The 22574-nt window shown below is 56.5% G+C and overlaps 2 non-coding genes across 2 annotated transcripts; both read right to left on the bottom strand.

Moving 5' to 3' along the window:
- Positions 1–12508: 12508 nt before the first annotated feature.
- TRNAA-CGC (transfer RNA alanine (anticodon CGC)) lies at positions 12509–12580 on the bottom strand. Its single transcript has one exon. It is a non-coding gene; the product is annotated as a tRNA-Ala (tRNA).
- A 9691-nt stretch (positions 12581–22271) lies between these two features.
- On the bottom strand, positions 22272–22343 carry TRNAA-UGC (transfer RNA alanine (anticodon UGC)). Its single transcript has one exon. It is a non-coding gene; the product is annotated as a tRNA-Ala (tRNA).
- Between the last annotated feature and the right edge of the window lie 231 nt (positions 22344–22574).

Here is a 22574-nt window from a genome sequence, read left to right on the forward strand (position 1 = left end):
GAAATTGGTGGAGTTGTCTTCTCAGAGTTACTGAGACACAAGATGGAATGTAGCTGCCAACTGGACAAGCTTTGGCCCGTATGAAGAAAGAGCTGTCCTTTGAGAGAAGGCATTGAAATGCTACATCACTATCTACGATGAACACTCTAACAAGGATATATTGCAATGGCACCCTGTAAGAAGGTATACTTTTAGTGAACGGATCTTGTATTCCTTTTACCTGCCAAACCTGGCATGCACCAGACTCGGGCTATAAATAAATCACTGGATTAATCCTCTAGGCAAAGCCATACATCTGTCTACTAAGTCGGTGTGTGCAGGAGGTGGGGGAAGGCTGCCTCCAGGTGAGTGTCTTGACTCAGCAGCCATAAATGTTTTCAGTTCTACAGAAGCAGCTCTTCAGAGATTCAGGTATGGCATTCTTGCAATACTAGTATCCAGTTTGTTGGGGAAAGTACAGCATTTGGGTGCTTGAAGGGCACAGAAGTGAAAGGGAACCTGGAAAGGGCAAATGAAATGAAACTGAATAATATATGTCCGCACCCATCTGAATGCAGAAGCCAAAAACCTGGTGCATGTGCTGGACTATCTGTAAGGCTGTTGTAAATGGAGCTCCCAGGGAGTCTCCAGCAGCCTCCCAGCATACCTGGCCATGTGGAGCCTAAGTGATAGCTGGTGCTGTCCTCTGGGCTTGCCAGGTGCTGGTGAAAAGGAAGTTTGGAAGAGAATACAGAGCCAGGTGGAATAGGCTGCCATGTAACTAATAACTATGTATCCATGCAGACAGACATGTATGAACACATGCAAACAGGCTTTAAACTGAAAACTATATTGACCAGATCGTACATAGAGACAAAGTGACAGAGCACACCTACTGCATGGGAAAATGCAGCAGATTTTGAGGAGATAGGCAATGCAAGCAAGCCAGACTGTTCCATGGGAAAAGGAGCACAGACGGGCATGTGGACCCAGAGGCATGATCGCATGGCTGGGCCGTACCAGTGTTGTCTCCAAACTGGGTTCTTTTACCAGATGTGCAAGCAACCAACAGACACACAGGATCGAGATACTTGTTTATTTCATTTCTGCACAGGGATGGGTGCTAGGTGGTAGATCCACAAAGCTAGCACACCTTCTCCCTTTCTCATTCTTTATCTATAAACACTTTTCAGGGAGTACTTTATACAGATTTTTCTGCTGGTTACAGTTTTATCACATCACATTCTTGCTCTGTGCTTGTGCTTTAACATCCATGTTAATTAGCATAGGAAGCAGAGAAGAAGGTGGTAACATCATTATCATGTCATTACCATCTCATTATTCATTTTGGGGAGTGCACTTTACTAGGTTAATAAGCCCTAATGAACTTTTAGGTTCCTCTGGGTTATTCTGCTGTTTTTGTCCTCTCTGTTCCTCACGTTCTTCAAAGTGTTGTGGTTTCCTCATGGTAATTCAGCTGGAGCCAGTTGTCTTTTGCAATACTGTTTCCCAAGATCCTCTCTCCCTTGTCCTTGAGTCTTGTTGGCTCTTGGAGGGTTTCCACAGCATCATTCCAACAGAATGCCAGTGTTCCCATGGGGGTCCAATTCTGATTTCCTGACAGGCAGTGCAGGGGTATTACAAGGGAAGGCCATTATACTGTAATTCCATTTGGAATCAAATCAGCAACCCCAGGCTCCATTCCCTGCTCAGCCTCCCAGGAAAAGGTTTCTGTTTTAAACCCATTCCTGCTCCTCTGGTCCCTCGTCCTCTTGGGCCTCATCCTCTCACATTTATTCCCCTTCCTTGCATCTTTGGAATTCCTCTTAATGCTGTGACCAACATACTCGCTTCCTCCTGCTGTAGTTTTCCCTTCTCTTTCTGACCTTCCACTGTATAGGAAAGTTGCTAACGATTGTACCTTCTGTAGATTCTTTCCCTGCCACCATAGAACATGCTTTCCAAAATACTCCTGGATTCCTGGGGCTGCTGGCAGGACAAATGCACTCACTGCCAGCCTTCCATTAATATTTCCCACAGACATTCCTCCAGAGCTTAATGGGGTTTGACGCAAGCTACTCCAAAAATTGCTCGGGTGTTCCTCACGCTTTTGCTAATGAAAGTACCTCTCCTGAGTTAATGGCCATTAGTCCTGCAGTTCTTACTGCTAAGACTGGATTTTGACACTCAGTTTCACATGCTACCCAATCATTTGTAGTATTAGAATCTCGATGTGGATCTACTCCTGGTCAAGGTTGACGGTTTCCATCTCAGTCTGCCAATTCTTTATCCCTCTCCCAATGTTCATTCCCTATCCTCTGGCTGAAAGATCTCTTGTAACAAGACTTGAACATCCACCCCTCCCCAAAAGTGAGCTGTCCCTCTACTCTTGTAGAAAGCAGTCAAGCTGCCTTCTGTAGGTCTTCCTGCACCTGGGGCATTTGCTGGGCCCTTTGAATTAGATCTCCCAGAGCCCATGGCCAATAAACATAGACACAAAGGACCAGTGTGGGCGGCTGCTGGACTGGTGTCACTGGCCTGCCCGCACCTGGCTTAGGAGTCACAGCTCCAGTCATAGGCGCTTGCAAAGTGGCATACTATTTTGCCATGGGAAGTGACAAATATAGGTTAGAAGCTTGAGCAGAAGCAGGTTCAGAGGGAGGAGAAGCAGGAGCAGAGCTATTCCTCATGTCTCGCAGCATTTGCTGCACAGGCCTGCGTCTTCCCTGACTTCAATCTCTGAATCCTCCAGGATGCATAAATGCCCAGTTATCCGAAATATACTAGTAGACCAATTCCCAGCCTCCAAATGAACCACCCAGAGGCCATACTCAGAGGTTGTCCCCTTCTCAAGTCTGCAGTGGCCATTCTTCCTGATGGAGGGTGATTACTCTACCCTTACTGACATTTGAAGTATGTTTATTTTATACCAGTCTTCCAGAATTTCCACTAGTGGTGAACCCATTTTACATTTCCTAAGAAAGCTCCCCTGACTCATGCTGCCCTGGTTTTAGTACCTCCCTGGTGAGCATCACCACCAAAACCTCACACCTGATGCTCATCGACACAGCCCACAATTGAAAACAAGAAAACAGAAAATATTATCAATGTCCTGAGACAGAACCGAGCTCAGAAAGACAACACGCACAATGTTCCTGTGCCTGGAGTATCAGCTACTGAGAAAACGTGATCTCCAGGTCAGCTTAAAAGTCATGTGCCTGCTCATGGCCTATCAGGCATTGAGGCAGAAGTAATCTCCCATCTGCATAGAAAACCTGTGCTTGCTACTGACCTATCAGGCACTGAGGCACAAGGGACCTCCCACCCACAAATATGAGTCATGTGACCAGGGCCAGCCTACCCAGCACTGAGGCTCAAGTGACCTCACAGCCACAAACAGCAGTCACATGACCACCACTGGCCTGTCAGGGCCTCAGGCAGAGGTGACTTCAGAACCACAAACAGCAGCCAGAGAACCACAAACAGCAGCTGTGTGCCTGGCACTGGCCTGTCACGCACTAAGGCACAAGGGACCTCACTGTACTGGCTACCAGTCATTGGGGCAAGAGTGACCTCAGAACCACAAACAGCACCCGCATGACCAGCAATGGCCCATCAGGCACTGAGGAAGAAGAGACCTCACAAACACAAACGTATCCATGGGCCTCTGGTGGAAGCGATGTCGCAGCCACAAGCACCAGCCCCATGACCAGCACGGCCTTATCACGGCCTCAGGCAGAAATGATCTCACAGCAACAAGCAGCAACCATGGGCCTAGTACTGGCCTATTAGGCACCGAGGCACAAGTGACCTTGTCACCGCAAACACCATCCAAGGGCCTCGGTATGGCCAATCAGGGCCTCAGGCAGAAGCGATCTAACAGCACAAGCAGCAAGCACATGACCACCACTGGCCAATCAGGCCAGAGGCACCAGTGACCTCCCAAGAACCATGAGGAGCAATGGGCCCAGCACCAGCAAATCAGATGCTGAGGCAGAACTGACCTCACAAGCACAGTGACCAGGATGTGCCTATGAGGGCTCAGGAGAAGTGACCTCACAAGCAGAAACAAGAGCTCTGTGCGTGGCACTGTCTTATTGGGCACTGGTGCACAAGTGACCTCATAAACACAAACTGCAGACATAGGTCTACAACTGGCCCATCAGGTCATCAGGCAGAACTGACATCATAACCACAAACAGTAGCCATGTGACCAGCACTGGTCTATTAGGTACTGAGGAACAAGTGACTTCACAACTATAAAGAGCTAGCACATGACCAGCAGTGGCCTATGAGGCAGTGGTGCACAAGTGACCTCACCATCACAAACAGCAGCCACGTGCCTAGCACTAGCCTAGTAGGTACTGAGGCATAAGGTACGTCACATCTGAAAATGCAGCTCTGAACCTGCCATTGGTGTATCAGGCACTAAGAACAACCACAGATAACATCCAGGGGCCTAACACTGCCTATCAGGCACTTAGGCACAATGACCTCACACCACAAATTCCAGCCATGGGCCTAGCACTGGCCTATGAGGTCCTCAGGCAGAAGTGACCTTAGAAGCACAAACAACAGCTGTTCACCTGGCACTGACCTATCATGCACTAAGGCACGAGTGACCTTACAGCCACTAACAGCAGCCACATGACAATCACTGTCCTACGAGGCATGGAAGCACAAGTGACCTCACAAGCACAAACAGCACCCGTGTGACCACCAGTGGCCTATCAGAAACTGAGGCACAAGTGACCTCACAACCCCAGCAGCAGCCATTTGCCTAGCACTGGCCTATCAGACACTGGCCTATCAGGGCCTCAGGCAGAAGTAACCTCACAACCAGAAATAGCAGCCAGTGTCCGAGCGTTGCCCTATCAGGCACTGCGGCACAAGTGACTCTGCCACCACGAACAGCAGCCATGGGCCTGGCACTGGCCTAGCAGGCGCTGGCGCACAAGTGACTTTACAGCCACGAACGGCAGCCATGAGCCTGGCACAGGCTTCGGAGGGGCTCAGGCAGAAGTGACCTCACCAGCACTAACATCAGGCAGGGGCTTAGCACTGCCCTGTCAGGCACTGAGGCACCGGGGACCTCATGACCACAAACAGCGGTGACGTGTCTGCCTCGTCCTTGCCATTTACGGGTGCACAAGCAGCCTAACAACGTGTATTCACGTGCATTCAAAGGAGTTTGCTTGCCGCTTGCCTATCCCGTTCTCAGGAAGCGGTGACCTCACAGTCTTCACCAAAGCCATATGCCATCTGCTGCCCTATCAGATAGTAAGGCAAGCGTGACCGCACAAGCAAGAACAGAAGCCACATGCCCCTCACTGGCCTCTCACATGCTGAAACAGAAGTGACCTCAGAGCCTGCATTGAAGCCATGTGCTTGCTGCTGGCCTATGAGGCACAGAGGCACAAGGGACCTCACAAGCACAAAAGCAGAAAGGTGCTTGATGCTCTTCCTTGAAGCAAAAGTCACCTGTCCAGGACAAAAGGGAGCAATATGGCTGCTGGTGGCCTAGCAGATCCTGATGCCCAGTGACTTCAAAAACACAACCATCAGCAATATGGATCGAGCTGAACTGCCAGCTACTGAGGCTGAGGTGACCTCACTCACAGTCAGCCATGAAGCCATAGATCTGCTCCTGGCCTGTTGGGGACTCGGGCACAATTGACCTAACCAAGCACAAACAGCAGCAATGTGCGTGCTGGTTGCCAATCACATACTGATGCACAACTTCTGCTGCTGTCAGAAGTCCCACCTGGGCCACTCGCCGTGCCTCATCACTCAAATGAAAGAAGAGAGGCAGCAGGCTCCTCTGCACATCCTTCTTCATCCTCCATTTGTCACTCCACACCAGAGTCTCCATGATGTCTTTGAAGAGGAGCATGGAGAGCTCTCGCACCCGGCTGGCCTCCTGGACAGAGAGAAGAGGGCAGAGGAGACCTCGGCAATGGTCGTGGCAGCCGGCCATGAGCAGGGGTGCCCCAGCAAGGCGCCTCCTCCTCTCTGTGCGGAGCTGTCCCCGAGCCCAGCAGAAGGGCAGAGCTGGGGCTCTGCTGAGCAGGCTGCTGCTGAGGAAGCTGGGGCAGAGGGCTGTCCTGCAGAGGCAGCACACGCTCTCCCAGGCCCTCGGTGCCTCTCCCTCCACATGGGACGTTCTTTCTCCCGCCCTGGGGCTTGCTCAGGTCCTCCCAGCAGAACTGCATGGACAGGGGCAGCCTGTGCCTGGGCTCAGCTCTGCTCCTGGCTCTTGGTTTACCTCCGCCCTAAGCCGCAGCAAGAGCAGCAAGGGCTCAGCACGGTACGGAGCGGCTGGGAGTGCAGCGGACAGTGGCCTGAGCACAGCACTTGCTGACAGTTCCCAGGACTCGTGGCGGGAGGTACACATTCCCCCACCAGTGGGCACAGCGGAGAGGGACACATCACACCTGTGGCCATGTACAAATGTGCGGCAGAGCCCTGGGCTCTCCTGCCGGCCTTACATCATCAAAGAGGGGCAGGAGCATCTCCATCAGCTGCAAGGTACTGGGGTGGGCTCTCTGCCTCTCCATGTAGCGGAAGATGTTCCTCAGCACCATCAGCACTTTCACCCTGCTGTCCCTGTCGGCATCCTGCAGGCACTTCATGAAGCCTGGCAGCAGCGAGTGCATTTTTCTTGCCTGCAAGAAGCACAGAACACCCTTTTTGTGGGGCAACGATGGCCTGCCCTGGCAAAAACTCTCTCTGACGCAGCCGGGATGTGCCTGTACCAGGAGCCCTTTCAGGCAGGCACTGGTGCCTTTCTCCTGGTGCTGCACAGCCAATGGCCTGGCCTGAAACATGCCGGACTGAGGAAGAAGGCAGCTGGAGGAGCTGGGACCTGCTAGCACACCTCTCATTGCCCACAAAGTCCAAGACACTGCCTTACTCCTTGCCTTCTGCCCACCCCCACGCTGTCACACAAGTGTGTGTGTATGTCCCCTACTCACCATCGTGGGTTTCTCAGACGCTGTGATGAGGCCTCTGAGCACCAGCCAACGCATCACTGGGGAGCGATGTGGCAGATACCTCTGCAAGAGGTTGAGGACACGGTCCCCCTCCTTGGCGAAGTCAGTGCAGACCAGCAGCTGGAACACACGTCATGAGAGAGGGACAGAGCCTACAGCGCTCCCTTGCAGCACGAGGCCACGCTCGGTCCCACCGACAGCCCTGAGCAGGGTGCTCCATGGCCCTCCAAAGCCTGTCCTGCGGGTAGCTGTGACCACAGGCAGCCTGCGTGGCCCCTCAACCCAAGCCCTGGGCCCCAGGGTACACCATGCAGATTGCCCGCCTGCTCTTCCGCCCTCTGAACCCTCTGCAGCCTCTTGTGCTCCTGCCTTTGAGGAGCAATTGAACAGCGAGAGCTGGCACCAGGGAGGCACAAAACGCAGAGAGTTACAGGGGTTACCCCCCAGCAGCCACGGACCACAGCCAGGGGGGCTAACACCAGCGCAGGACAGGCACTGCGTATCGTCAGGTCTACCTCAGTGAAGAAGGCCATGGCCGGGATCTCCTGAAACTGGTCCTCCCTGTGGAGCAGCACTGCCAGCTGGTTGAAGATCCAGCACTGGTCAAGCGTTGGAATCTTCCTGATCTCTCTAGCAGGGGGAAGGAGGCTCTGTCAGTATGCAGCCGATCCCGCAGACCTCTTCTGCGATTGCACCGCTAAAGTCTAGCTGCTGCCCCACAGGCCAGGACGTGCAGGGCAAGGCCACAGTGGCATTCCACTGGCGCAGCCAGTGGCAGCTGCTCACCCAGTGGCCGTCTCTCCCCACCGCACACCACCTCTGCAGAGCCAGTGTGGCATCCTCAGGCTCCCTTTGGTGGCAGAGCACAAAGACACCCTTCCCACCACCAAGTCAGGGCCTGTCCACACATCCCATTTCCTGCCCATGCGGGAGGCTTGTCCCCATGGGCTCCTCCCGTGCACATGGCCCTGTGCATCTTGCCCCTTTCCTGGTTAACCCTCTCCAGTAGAGCTGCATACAGACAGAGCCATGGCACTCTGCGTGGCCTGAGCCCAGTCGCTAAGGGAGGGGACTCCAGGTCCCCGGGAGGTGACTGGTCCCACCAGGCACCCTCTCTCACCCTTGCTAACACCAGCTGCTGCCCCAGCAGGCGGTCCTGGCACGCCTGGGGACTCCCTGGCACCTCAGAGGAAGGGGACTGTGTTGTGTAGAGCTGGGCAAAGAGGACTCTCACCTGGCCAGTAAAATGACTCCCAAGTGGAGAGTGTCAGGGCTGAGAAGCATGTCCCAGCATCCCTTCGTCCTGAGGACCAGGGCTTGGTGTTCGTAGCCAGCGCAGCAGAACAAAGCTGCCATGGTCTGCACTGCTGAGCTGTGTGCAGAGCAAAGGCTGGCTCATACCGGCAGCCTGGCCCTGGCTCCAGGTCCAAGGGAGGGACGAGGGGACGGGGATGGAGCACCTGACAGGGCTGGTGGGAGCGGATGGGTCCCATCGGTGGCATTCCCTCCGGAAGATCGCAATGTCCTGCGGCGTGAGCTCTGCTGTGAAGCCAATTTGGAAGAGCAGCGCCAGGCAGAGGTGGGAGAAAAATGTCTTCACCACCTGCGAGCAGCTGCACTGCTGGAGGAGCTCATAGAGTGCCCTGGTTGCCTACAGAAAACACGCAGAAATGGTTCTCGCTGCAGAGACATCCCTGTTGCACTGCCAGAGCCTGTCCTGCTGGCAGTGGCCCCAGAGTGCTGTGTGCACGTACTACGAGGCGCTCATGGATCATGGGCAGATGGAGAGGGCACAGAGGGCTCTGCCGCTTGCCCCAGACAGGTGAGCAGAGCCCTGGGGGTGAGGGAGGTCTCATCCAGTAACTCACGGCCAGGGGAAGGATGCGGGTTCTGTCCCTGACGCTGGTGAGCGGTTTGCGCAGTGGCCGCTCCACCAGCATCTTGAGGAGCTCCCACAGCACCTTCTTCGACGTGCTGGGCTTGGAGACCATTGCCCTCCACGTGGCCACAGTGACGCTGCAAGCCTCGGCAGTTCTGTCATCAGGGCTGCCCCGGCCACAGCTCTGTGGCCTGGCCAAGCGGCTGAGGGTGCAGACAGAGGCCACAAACTTCAGCTGCTGAGCTTCTTCCTGACAGCGGGGAGGAGAGAGACAAAACAGAGAGCATGAGACGGCGGGAGGCTCGGCCAGTGGTAGCAGAGTGCAGCCCGAGTGGCAATGTCTGTAGTTACCCTTCCTCTGCCTGTGAGAAAGGCCTGGATGCACGCCAGGGCTTCCTGCTCCTCTCTCCGCACGTCGGAGCAGCTGGTGGCAGAATCCCCTTGCCCTGAGAAAGAAAGAGCAGGCAGAGCTGTGGGGGCTGGCAGGAGGCAGCAGAGGTGGGTGGCAGAGCTGTGCCCTCTGTGCAGCCACGCTGCCTGCTGCACGGACTCCAGCTCCCCTGCGCTTGTCGGGGCTGAGAGGTGCCCGACAGCTCGTGCATGATTCTGGAGCACAGTGACCTGGGGAAACAGCCCAGGGGTGCCGGGATCAGGAACTCGCTGCGAGACAGGCAGGCAAGGTCCCTGCCCCGCAGCATCGCTGCCCCTCCCAGCCTGTGCCGCAGAGCGGGAGCCGGGTCCCCTCTGCTCCTCTCCTTCCTGGAAGGATGCTGTGCCAGGCCGGCCCCCGAGCACACAGCAGGCCCAGGCATGCCGGCACCGCGGTGCCCCCAGGGCCCCGGGAACACCCCCCCCCCAGCCTGCCGTGGAGGGGAGAGCGTGCGGCAGAGTGGGGTGGTCTTGCAGCCCCCATCCCTGCCCGGCTCCATGGTGCCACTCACTCACCCATCTGCAGAGGCTGAGGCACGCACACGCCGGGGAGCTGTGTCTGGGAGCCGATCTCCTGGGGAGCTCCATCTTCCCTGTCCTTCTCCCAGGCCACCCTGGGGTTGCTGGGGGGTCTCTCAGCCATCCTGTGGGAAGGAGAGGAGGTGCTGAGCGTTGGGGAAGGGGGAGCCTGCGCTCAGGCCTGGCCGCATCTCTGTGTCACCACAGTGGGCAGACAGTGGTCCTAAAGGAGGCTGTGCAGGCACACGGGGCAACAGTTTTTCAGCAAGCAGCAAATGCCCTGGAAAAGGCCTCTTGGGGGCCCTCCAGAAACACCAGCATCACCTGGCTGCAGTGGGCAAAGGACCAACATCAGAAATCAGGCACGTGGCTGTGCCTTTCCCAGATGAAGGGCTTCGCTGGGCAGATGCCAACACATTTTGCCAAGGCACCGCTTCCAGGAGTGCTTCTTACAAGCAAAGCCAGTGGGGGTGATGCCAGCAATCCCGGAGTGTCCTTGCCTTCCCCTGGCTGTGCTGGGCCATGGAGCCCAAGCCAGGCCCAACCATGGGGCCAGGCTGCTCCCAGGCAGCCCCTCCCAGAGCCAGAGCAGGTGATGCTGGTGTCTCCCCGGTGCTTCTGGTGGCGGGTCCCAGCCCTTCCTGGGACACCTTGACCCTGCAGGGCTAGTGGTGGCTGTGGACACCATTGTCCCAGCCCCGCATCACCACCTCCCCCCACCCGCTCAGCCACCCTGGACCCCAGGCAAATGGCACCCCTCATGTCTTACACAGGGTGGGACCTGGGGAGGCCTCAGGAAAACGCCTCGGTCCCGTGGGGCAGCCCGAGGGCTGCAGGGAAAGGCGTGGGCTGCGCTCAGGGTCCTCCTCCACGAGTCCTGCGCACTGCTGCCCTGTCCTGTCCCCCTGCACACTGCGGGACTGAGGCCGTGCCAGCACCTGACTGTGACACGGGGAGATGTCACAGGAGCACAGTCACCAAGGGCTCTGCCATCCCTGGGCAGCCTCCGCCTGCCCCCTGCTCCCCACAGACCCTTCTCATGCACCAGTTCACTTGTCGGGGCTCAGGTCCCCTAAACCCCTCCGTCTGCCCCACGAGCATGCACTTGGGGCTCTGCTGCTCAACAGAGCCCTTGACTGCTTTCCTGGGTGCCCCCAGGCCCCACAGAGTGGACACTGTCAACCCAAAGTGAGCACCTGGGGACAAAGTGCTCTAGGCTCACCCTAAGAGAGCACAAAGCCAGTGTGACACCAGTTCACCAGTTGACTCGGTGCTACTTCTTTACTTGGGCAAGTTTTCTTTCAACTCCCACCACCGACGCTGTCTCTGCAAAGAGGAAGGTGCATGCTTTTCTTCCTGACTTAGACGGACCATTCCAAAATGCCCAACGGGGGTTGAGCCTGGGGTTAGTTGTAACACGAAAGGTGAGCACTGCAGAGGCTCTTGCCTTTGCGTAGACCCCCATCATTCCCAAAGGCTATGTTGTCCAGGCGCTTCACCAGAAGATTTCTTTAAGGCACGTGAAAGCATGTGGTTGTGTTGTGGAGCTTTCAATGTACCCTAGGTCAGCTTTCAAACCTACTGCTTTTCGAGAATGAAGCATGGGGCTTTCACAGCCCAATGAAGTGCTGGCTCACTGCCCATGTCTGAGCTACAGCAGGACAACGACTTTTGCCAAGATATTGTGACCTTGCTCCTCATCTCATCCACAGAGTGTTCTTCTGTGGAGCAGTCTCAAATGCCTTAAGGAAGAAGGCTGACTAGAGAGATGCTTCTGTGTGCCACTTTCCCTCTAAATACCACCTCACAGCAGCAGTAGCTAGCTGACAAGAATGGTGGGTTTTCACGTGAGACCATCAATTTTTTGGCAAAGCAACAGATCTCTACCAGCCCTTTGGCAACAGTGGGACAGCTTGCACAACTTACTCTTGCACTCCCCCTTGCTCTGGCCCAGAGAAGCCCCAGCCAGCGCCAGCAGTCTGGCCATGGCAAAGGCAGGAGAGTTGCCCCTCCTGGGCTCTCTGGCCCACATTTGAGATCCACCCCGCCAGCTCCTCCAGTGAGGAAGTGGCATCTGTCCCGATGGCTTAGGATCCCTCCCACATTTCCTAACCAAAACTCTGCTGTTCCTTGCACAAAACTAACTGACAGGCATCTCCATGGTTATAAAAGCCAGAGAAATACCATGCCACTGCTGCCTTTACTAACTGCAATCACTAATTATGGATATGCAACTGTAAATCCTAACTGTCCCTACCTGATCCCATGGCTGCTTCCCTGCCTGGCCAAAAGCTTGCTCTCAAGAACACAAGGGAGAAGCCCACCTGCAGAGCCTGTGGTTGCTAAAGGGCCAACAGCAAAGGGAGAAAGGGGCAAAACAGGCACGAGATGGTTGGAGGAAAGGCTGCGGAGGCACCCAGCCACCTGCTGAGAATGGAGCACTTCTCTACCTAGCTTTCCAGTATTTACCACTCCTTGCAGATCTGCATATGGGCATCAGGTCGAACTAAAACAAGCCCTTGGGAAAAGTCTCTTCCAGCTGACTTGTGTGGCAGCAGGGGAAGCCCAGAGGCTGTAACGACACATGGCTCAGAGACCCAGGCCCCGTCCCTGCATGGCATCAGTCTCCACAGAACCGCAGAGGGGCCCTGGCCAAGGCAGCCCTTAGCACCATAGCTAAGGGGTGGAGATGGAGGAGAAAAGTCCTTCCTGGAGATGCTGGGGATTGAACCCAGGACCTCCTGCATGCGAAGCAGGCGCTCTTCCACTGAGCTACATCCCCTTACACATGGCATACGTAGATGGGGGGTGTGCTCTGGGGTGCCCTCTCCTCCCATGCCATGTCCCTGACAAGCACAGCCCCCTTGTGCCCTGCTGCCCTCAGACCCTCCCCAGAAAACTCCATTCAGACCCTCCTGCCTGGCCGTGGGGGAAGCTGGCCTTGCCTCTGCCCTGGGACTGCTCCTGCACAGGGCCACCCCACAGAGCGCTGCCCCTTCAGCATCTCTGCAGCTAATTGGGTCAGGGGGAGAGTGTCGCTGCAGGTGCTGCTGCCAGGCTCTGGCCCTGCCAGGGGAGGCTCGATGGAGAGGGGCAAGCCCCTTCCTTGAGTCACCTCTGCCAGCGCAGGCAGCACTCCTGTGTGCGTCACCTGTGTCCACGAGGGCAGCAGCAGGAGGGAGTGGTGTGAGGGAAATGCCCTCCCCAGGGGGATGTGCCCACAGCTCTGATTGCCCCCAGGGTGTGGGGTGGAGGGAGCAGGGGAGCAGGCAGAGCTGGTGCTGGGCAGGGAGCTGCCCAGAGCCCCTCAGCCAGGCTCCAGGCCTCCCCCTGCACCATGCTGCCCACCAGCACCCGGCCATGGGCAAAGGGCAGCGTTCCCCTGCCTGGGGCTGGGTACGGGGTTGCGCTCAGGGATGTTCCCATTCTTGCAGCACCAGGACAGTGCTGACAGTGGAGCCCACGGCACAGCCCCAGGTGGGGGGTTTCTGTGGGCCAACCGGCAGCACGTTCGGCTGTAAACAGAAAGGTTGTTGGCTGGAGCCGACCCAGGGACGGTGCCCCCGTGGTGGGGTGCCTGGGGGACTGTGCTGCTCGGCACCCTGGCTTTTGCTCACAGTCCCCAGGAAGGATCCCAGACAAAGCGGTGGGAACCTCAGGGGTCTGACGGAGGCTGGGGAAGGCCCAGGGCCCAGGGAAGGACCTGTGTCCCGAGGCAGGGCTGCTGTGAGCAGGGGGGTCACGGCTGCTGGGCTGGTGCCACTGACCTTCCCCTTCACCCCTGTGTGTGTGTGCAGAGGTAGGTCTTGCTGGGGGTGGGGGGTGGGGAGGCTCACCGAGAGGGAATGGGGAGAGGAATCAGAAGTGTTTAGGATCAGCACCAAGCAGAAGGCACACCCTTTGCTAGGGCTATAAGAGAGTAAATCAGGGTTTAGTGAATGCTATCCATTCTGCCCTCTGTCCTCCGCAAAGAAGAGCAGAAAGGCAATCCTCAGCAGACACAAATGGAACCTGAGAGCATCTCATGGCCCCGTCTTCACCAGCCCCTTCATGTGATGCAACCTCCGTACACCTCCCTGCTCCTTCATGAGCGGCAAACTCCCTGCACCTCCCCTGCTCGCAGGGAATGCTCTTTTCCACTCCCAGGAACTGACGTGGGAAACCCAGAGGGAAAAGGCAAAATTCCCCTCCCCACTTCTCCAGAGGTCCAGCCCTGGCCAGGTTTCTGTGGGACAGCGCATCTGTTGGAGGCTAGCACATGCACGCTCCTGGGGGATGTCCCTCTGGACCAAATGGGATGGGCAGGGGACCAGGAGAGCAGCACGGAGGATGCATGTGTGTGCTGCTGAAGCTGAGCTGAGCTGAGCTGTGCCATGCCCATCCCTGGTAGGAAGAACAGGAGAGGGACCAGCGTGTGCCCGTGCTGAGTGGTCATGTCTGTACCTCTACTTCCTGAATGGGGAGAAGGGAGGGAGCAGTGCCATGGGGCAGCCAAAGGGGCCAGCTGAGTCCCTGCTGCTGTGACCGTGCAGGGATGTGGGAGCACTTCAGAGCTCTGCTTGCTGTGCATGCGGCTCTGCCAGAGACCCCTGTAGCCGGGACAGTGCTTCATCTGCCCCGAGCACAACGTGGGTGGAGAGGACAGCGCTCACCACCCAGCCTGTGCTTGATCCTTGGCCTGAGTTGTTGGCTGGAGAGAGGCTGAGACTGGAGACGCAGCGGGACGCAGTGGGTTGGAGACACAGCTGAGCTCCAGCTGGGAGAGCAGGGTTCAGCAGCAGCAAGAGCTGCTGTGGGGCGGCAGGAGCAGGGCTTCTCCCTCTGTGCAGGGATGTGGGGCTGGAGCTGGGCTGGGCAGGGCTGGACAGCCAGATGGGGGAGTAGGTTTGGGTGAGGGAAGTGGGGAGGATGGATGGAGGCATTGGTGCCGTGAGCTGGTCGTGAGGGGACAAAGAACACAGAGGTCAAGTCTCTGTGCAATGTTCAGGAAAAGTTTTATTACGAAATAAATACACTCCCACCATAAAAAGGAAATTTGGAGAGGTCAATGAAAGCAGAAGCCCCCTTCCTGATGGTCCTTGCCTCTTACAGATGCTTCTGGAAAAAAGCTCTGGAGGAAATGCTGGCCTTTCTCCAGGGGAGTTCTCCCAAAGCACTCTTCTCTCTTCTGTTGCCTGCTTGGGTCTCCAGCCAAGGACTCCAGAAGGGGAAATCTTCACAGGGCTTCAGATGGGAGGAAAGACAAGAACGCCCTCGCCCATTACCCGGAAGTGATATTCCACCTGGAGGGCCACAGAAAAGAAACGGCAAAGAGGACTGCTGGCATCTGTGCTTTCCCAGGGCGCAAAGGGCATTTCTCATCCTCTCTCCTGCCGCTTGGCTTGAGCCTTCCCGGCAGCGCTCTTACGCCCCGAAGCTCATAGGGGCAGGTCTCAAAATCCCAGTTTGGATCTCACCAATGAGCTCAATAATCACAGAACTAAAGGGAAATTGCCCATGCCCTCTCCCTGAAAGGCCCAGCAGGTACCTTCCCACGGGAAACAGGGCCAAAGAGGGGCTTCTGAGGTGCTTCCTGAGAATGCCGGAGGGACAAATGCCCTCCAGAACTAGCGGGTGACCTGCAGCTTTTCAAGCAAGGCCCAGACGTCGTTGGTCACTGGCCAAGTGAACACGCAGGCAGGGATCTCTCCTACCCACTGCCCATAGGACTGCGCTTTTCCACACGTCCCCGTGGCCCTAGCAGGACCTCAGGCTGTAGCACGCACCTGTCCTGGCCACCTCTGGATTTTCTTCACCAGTTTCTCCGGTGGGGGCATGGCTTCAGCACTGCCCTTTGTCCTGCCTTGCACCACCTTCCTGGAGCAGCTGCCTGCGATGGCCGGGAGCCCCCTGAAAAGACACCTTGTGGGCAGGTGCTGGGAGCACAGGGGCACTTGGGTCTCCGTCCTGCACTCACCGGCTGGGCACCTGCCTCTGCGGCACAAGGCCCTTCTGCCAGAGAAGGAGATGGGTTCCGCTGACTGTGTTCACACCCACAGGGACAGAGACCACCCCCAGCTGAAACGCCCGGGGCTGCAGGATGTGCCCTCAGGAACGCTCAGCGTGCCCAGACACGGGCTCGCTCTGGATGCAGCCCGGAGAGGAGCAGCCTCCTCTACCAAGACAGGCTCCAAGAGACACCCTTACCCCATCCTGCCAAATGTATTACAAATGGCCTGGTGGTCCCCAGTGCCCTGTGCTTAGGCATGGAGAACAGATTGTTCCTGGAGACGCAGGGTCAGAGAAGGAGAAAGTGGTCAGGGCTGTCAAGGCATTCTCGCCATCAAGGGCTCAGGAGTCCCCGGGGCATGTGATAAAGGACATTCAGAGCTGCTGTGAACCTTGTGTGCAGAGGAAACATCTCCCCCAGACACGCACTACGCTACAGGCTCACCCTCACCCACTCCTCCACGGCTCTCACCTGCCAGCAGGTGCTTTGTCCTCTGCTTTCTTCCCTTTCCCCTTCTGCTTCGTGGGAGCTGTTATTTTGGCTGGAGGATGCCTCGCTCTGAGGGGGAGGTGCTTGGCGGGAAGATTTCCTGTAAGCAGGAGAGAAGAAAACACTTCAGGACAGCATTGAGGAGGCCTTTGGAATGGGAAGGCTCTTCAGATGTGCTCCAGCCTGTGATAACAGTGTGAGGCCTCAAGGTGACTCCTTCTAGGCCTTCTTTCCTGCGTGGTCTTTGGCCCTTCCGCACACTGCCTTCTCTCTGCCTTGTCATTTTTCCCCATCTACTCTCGGGGGCTTTTCTCATTCAATGACAACTCACTGGTCCCATGAAATAGCTCAGCCTCTCTGTGACCTGCAGCTCCCTGCACAATTTAGGATTCACATTGCACAAGGACAGTGCTCACGTTTGCCTCCCTTCTGCACCAACATGTCCAGCGCAAGAGCACTTTGCAGTGCACCCCAGAGCACTGAGTGCCGTGGCAATGGGGGAAAGTTTATCTGGGAGGCATCAGCTGCAGCTGGGAGTGTTGGGCTGCCGGAAGGTCGTGTTCCCTCAGGAATCACTCCAGATGTCCCGTACTGGGAACGCAGCGTCACCTCCAGTGCCTGATGCTACCTGAGCCATGGCACTGTCGCCTTGCCTCCACTGCCTGGCCAAAGAGGACGGAAGCAGAAGGCACAAACCCCTGCCAGGACCCAGCATTCCCATTACCTTTCTTGGCCCTGGTGTCCTCTTTTGCCTTCTCCTCTTCCTGCGGGGGCTTTGCAGGTGCCACAGGGGGCTTTCTAGATGGACTGTCAGCATTGTACCTGGAAAGAGGAAAAAGCTGCCAGTCTAAAGGGAGGGCACCACACTTCCTTTGCACCTTGTGTCCATAATGGGGACAGAGGGGCATTAGGGAGCTACCAAGAAGCCCCTCTTTGTCCAAAGCACAATAAGCAGAACATGCCAGATGCTGGAGGAATGTATCAGCAAGCTGAGGGACTTTGTGAAGACCTCCAGCACCTGGAGGGGCAGAAGCTCCCTCATCCGCTTCTTCCAGAGCATCCCTAGCCTTCCTGTGAGAAAGCTCAAATGACCAGCACGAGTTCCAATTCCCCTCTCTCCCACCACATCACTTGCAGGCCCTCCAAAACTCATCTCCATACAGCTGTAGAAAGGCAACACCATCTCCCAGACAACTAATGGGACAAAACACTGAGCAGGATGGGAGCCAGCACAAAGCTCTCCACAACTCCACTGCGCACAGGCTTCACCTTAGACTAGACATGCCCTCCCACAGAAGACATTTGACCCAAGACAACATGTTCAGCACACATTTGATTCATGCATGTCTCACAGAAGACATGAAAACATCCTGAGCCAGTGACCAGCAGGAACCTGCACTTTGATCCACATTGGAAAGACTTCCTCTCCAATGACTTCCTGAACAACCTTCACAAGCACTGGCAACACAGGGCTACCAAACAAGTCGTGGGAAGCTGCTGGCTTGGCCAGCCGGGGCTAAGAAGCAAACGTACTCACTCAGGAAGGACGACAACACGACCAGAACGGGTCTGCAAAGCAGCAGTTTCGGAGCCTGAGAGGACTGAATCCCTCATCTCTGGCATCTGCAAAGGGGAGAGACACACGAGAGATGATGCCAAGACAGTTGTCTCAGGGCGCACAAGGGCAGCACACTTTCCCACTGCTCAGAGAAGCAGCTGCCTCTGAAACGCGGAATTTCTCTGCGCCTCTCCGTGGCCCCTCAGTTGTGCAGCAGAGCAGCTTACAGGAAATGGAGGAGAAAGGGTGAGAAGACTGCCAGGCTTTTTGCAAGGCTGAGAATCGAGAGATGCAGTCAGGAGACCAGGTCCTGCCTAGTGCAGAGGTCTGGCCTGCAGCCGGCTTGCATCTCTGCCTTAACCCATGAGAGGAGGCTCAGCTCAGCCTCCTTTCACATCTCAGCCTTCCTGCTGCACCTGAAGGACCACGCTGAAGGACGGGGCTGCACTAGAGACCTGGCCAAGGCCACTGGGCTCCAACGACTCTCTCTGCGACATGCTGCAGCCATCACTAGCAGCGTGCAAATGCTCACATTTGGACAGAAAGACGCCCTTCATGGTGGCGAGACTCCAGGGCCCTGGCAAGAGCTGCTCAGCACAACTAGACCAGCACAGCAAGAGCAGCAAGAGGGCTCTGGTCGCACAGGGGCCTTGGTCTGCCTAAGCCTCTGCTTCGTGTCCAGAGAGTGGGGCGAGCAATGATTCCTGCAAAAACAAACCTACTCAGAGACAGAGGTAGAAATGCCAAAGAACAAGAGGGCCAGGGGGATCCAATATTCTGAGCAGCTGCCCCATGGGAGAGATGAAAGACACTCAGGCCCTCCAGCTGCAAAGGGAGAGCACTGAGGTCAGCAGAGGTTTCACGGAGCTGCTTCACATGCCCGCTGGCCCAGGCAAGGGGAGGAGGGATCACTCCCTTGCCCTCATTCCACCCTAGGGCAAAAATGTCCCATGGAGGCATCAGGCCGAGCTCCCAAAGGGACACGCAGAAATAGTGTCACCCAGCATCAGGGGAAAGTGCTGAACTCGCTGCCTTACTGTCCCAGACACAGTCCAGGGAGACATGGGTCCAGAAGTGGTCCTGACACAAAGCAGCAGTAAACCATGGCTTTCTGTCAGGAGGGAAGTCTCCTGGAAAAAAGCACACAGGACCGGCCCTTTTCTGGGACTTTTCCCTCGAGCACATGAAAATGAGCTCTGGGCCTGGATGATTTTTTGGGGCAGAGCCAGCACAGCTATTCCCAGGGCCGTCCTTGTTGCCAAGTCCTCTGGACGCTCAGGACCAGCTGTCCCGGGAGCTGGCATTACTCTCAGCTGGGACTCTCCATGCACCTGGACAGGTCACAGCAGGCTGACAGCATTGCATTCACTGGTGCTTTCCAGAGGACGACAGGTAGTGCTGGAGGAATGGGGAACTCACCGCGAGAAGAGCTTCCAGCAGCTGCTCTGTCCCATTGAGCCTCTTCAGAAAGTCTCTGCAAAACCTCATTTTCACAGCTGCTCCTTGAATTACAAGCGTGCCAAGGCCCTTCAGCACAAGGGCCACGTTCTTCCCGCTCTGCAGGCAGCGGGAGAAAAGCCGCATGGTCTCTTCTATGCACGCCTCCACTGTCTTCCGAGGAACAGAGAGGGCCGAGGCTATGTGAGCGTACTTGAGGGGCTCGGAGAGCTTATGACCTGGGAAGCAGCAGAAGAGGAACATAGTCACTAGCAGAGAAGCAGCAGCCCCAAGACATCTGGCCTGTGGCAGCTGTGAAAGCAAGTCTGGGAGAGAGGGAGTGTGATTGTAATGTGCATGATGTTGTCCTGGTGCTTTAAAACCCCCTGAAGCTGTTCTCCACAGCTGCTGAAGGAATTCTAGCTTCCTAACAGTCACTGCTGCCCAGCAGTTAGGCACACCCCAAGGATGTCCCCAGGGGAAGCAAGCGGTTCAGCCTCTCCTCTTACCAGGAGCATAGGCCATGTCATAGGCGAGGCCGGGAAGCTCTGCAATACTCCGCGACAGATGGAACACGGGCCTGCGAACAGTGAGAAGAGCACGCTTCCCACCACCGACTTGTTCGGTTACTACGTCAAATGTGCCAAGGCGAATAACTCGGACTCCCTGCAAACAGGAAGGAACAGAAGAACGATGAGACTGGCAGCTGGACAGGCCGGGCACTTGTCAGGGCGTGGGGATGGTGCTCGGTGCCCTGCTCCATCCTGCTGTACAAAGGGGACAGACAAAGTGCTGGACAAAGCTTTGGAGAAACCTTGGGGCCCTTCTTTGGAAGACCTTTCCAGATGCTTTCATCCCCCTCCTCTTCACCCTCTCAACTCTACCAGTCAAAGCAGAGAAGTCATCCCACAGACACACAAGCTCCAGGAGAAGGCTTCCCGGGGCAGGCCCCGCAAGGCACACCCACCTGGTTCCGCATCATCTGCCGCACAGTGTAGTCAGACACCCCTTCCCAGACAGCAAGCTGCTCTGGAAGAGAAGGGAAAGACCCGTCATGCTCTGGGGGCAGCTCTCAGCTGCTCCGTACCTGCCTCAGCCGGAGGATGAGCAGTGCGAGCGTCCTCCAAGAGCACCCCCTCCCCAAACAGGCCCCATTCCCTACAGGGGCTGAGGTGGGCACTGCCTCCAGGCGATACCCTGCCAGACCTGGGGAGGATCCCTGCTAGACCCGAGGAGGATCTCTGGAAGGCCTTACCCCAGCTGGGGAGTGCTGGCACCCCCTGTCCACGCCGTTTCCCATGGCCAGCGTCCCAGAGCTCCATCCTGGTCCTGTGTGCTCTGGGTCACCCCTGCAGCGGCAGGTGATGAGGAAGCAGCTCCTCTCCTCTTCCTCCTCCTCCTGCACACAGCAGGATGGGGCTGAATGGGGCACTCGGGGTGTTTGCTTTGGAGTCCTCCTTTGCTTCAAAAGGTTTCCGTCGCAGCCCTGCGCTGTGCCGCAGAGCACCTGGCACCCAGGAGCACCCACAGCCCTCCCAGCTGTCACTGACCACAGCCAGGACCACAGCTTGGGTGGCTCCTCCCTGTCCCCTCTGCACCAGGACCTCCTCTAGTACAGTGCCAATCTGCCCCACTTGCTCACCACTCTCTGGGTCCTCCTAAAACATCTATTGATCTTGCAAAATGAAAGCCAGGAAGAGAAAGGGCCAGGAGGGGTGGACTGAGATGAGAAGGGGCCGCAAAGACCTGGACCAAACCCTGCTGGTACTGCACTGGCCAGGGACCCAAAGAGGGTCGCAGGCATCTGTGACTGCCCCACTCCATCATTACATCTGTCCTACCAGAACTTATGGTTCTGGCAGGTTGTCCAGGGCCAGACTTAGGGGGTGGGGGGCACTGAGGCAATCAGAAAATTGCAGATTCAGAGAAAGTTGGGGGAGACTCCACAACCTCTCTGGGCAGCTTCTTCCAGTGCTCGTTACTCAAAAAAAGAAGTTTTCCCTCACATACAGGTGGAACTTCCTGTGTTTCAGCTGGTGCGCACCGCCTCTTGTCCTGCTGCTTGGCACCACTGAAAAGAGTGTGACCCTCATCCTCTTGACACCCTCCCTTCTGGTACTTGTACACGTTGATAAGATCCCCTCTCAATCGTCCCTTCTACAGGCTGCCACTGCCCTTCTTGGCCACAAGAGCACATTGCTGGCTCATGGTCAACTTAGTGTCCACCAGCACTCCCACGTCCTTCTCCGCAGAGCTGCCCTCCAGCAGCTCAGCCCCCAGCCTGCACTGGTGTATGGCGTTATACCTCCCCACGTGCAGGACCGTGCGCTTGCCCTTGTTGAACTTCATGAGGTTCCACTCCTCTCACCTCTCCAGCCTCTCCAGGTCTCTCAAATGGCTGCACAGTCTTCCGATGTATCAGCTGCTCCTCCCAGTTTATTACTGTTGGCACACTTGCTGAGGAGGCACTTTGTACCTTCGTCAACGTCACTGGCGACTAAGTTGAAGAAGACTGGCCCCAGTACGGAGCCCTGGGGGACATCACTGGCCTCCAGCTAGACTCTGCACTGCTGATGACAACCCTCTGAGCTCTGCCTTTCAGCCACTTCTCAAGCCACCTCACTGGCCGCTCATCTAGCCCACACTTCTTGCCTATGAGGATGCTATGGGAGACAGTGTTTAAAAGCTTACTGAAGTCAAGGGAGACAACCTCCACTGCTCTCCCGCTATCTCCCCAACCACTCATTCCATCATGGAAGGCTAGGGGTGGATGAACAGTGAGTCCAGAGCTTATGGGTGAGGATGACTAGGCAGGCTAACACGGCAGACACTGCTGTAGGTGTTTACAACAAGCCACCAGATCAGGAAGAAGAAGTTGATGAGGCTTTTCATGGACAGCAGGAAGCCAACTCCGGATCACAGACCCAGGCTCACCCAGGGGACTTCCACCACCCTTATATCTGCTGGGAAGACAACACAGCGAGGCACAAAAGTCCTTGCTGGAGATGCTGGGGACTGAACCCAGGACCTCCTGCATGCAAAGCAGGCGCTCTTCCACTGAGCTACATCCCCTTACACATGGCATACGTAGATGGGGGGTGTGCTCTGGGGTGCCCTCTCCTCCCATGCCATGTCCCTGACAAGCACAGCCCCCTTGTGCCCTGCTGCCCTCAGACCCTCCCCAGAAAACTCCATTCAGACCCTCCTGCCTGGCCGTGGGGGAAGCTGGCCTTGCCTCTGCCCTGGGACTGCTCCTGCACAGGGCCACCCCACAGAGCGCTGCCCCTTCAGCATCTCTGCAGC

Source organism: Rhea pennata, unplaced genomic scaffold (assembly GCF_028389875.1).
Source record: "Rhea pennata isolate bPtePen1 unplaced genomic scaffold, bPtePen1.pri scaffold_26, whole genome shotgun sequence".
In the NCBI taxonomy this organism is placed as follows: Eukaryota; Metazoa; Chordata; class Aves; order Rheiformes; family Rheidae; genus Rhea; species Rhea pennata.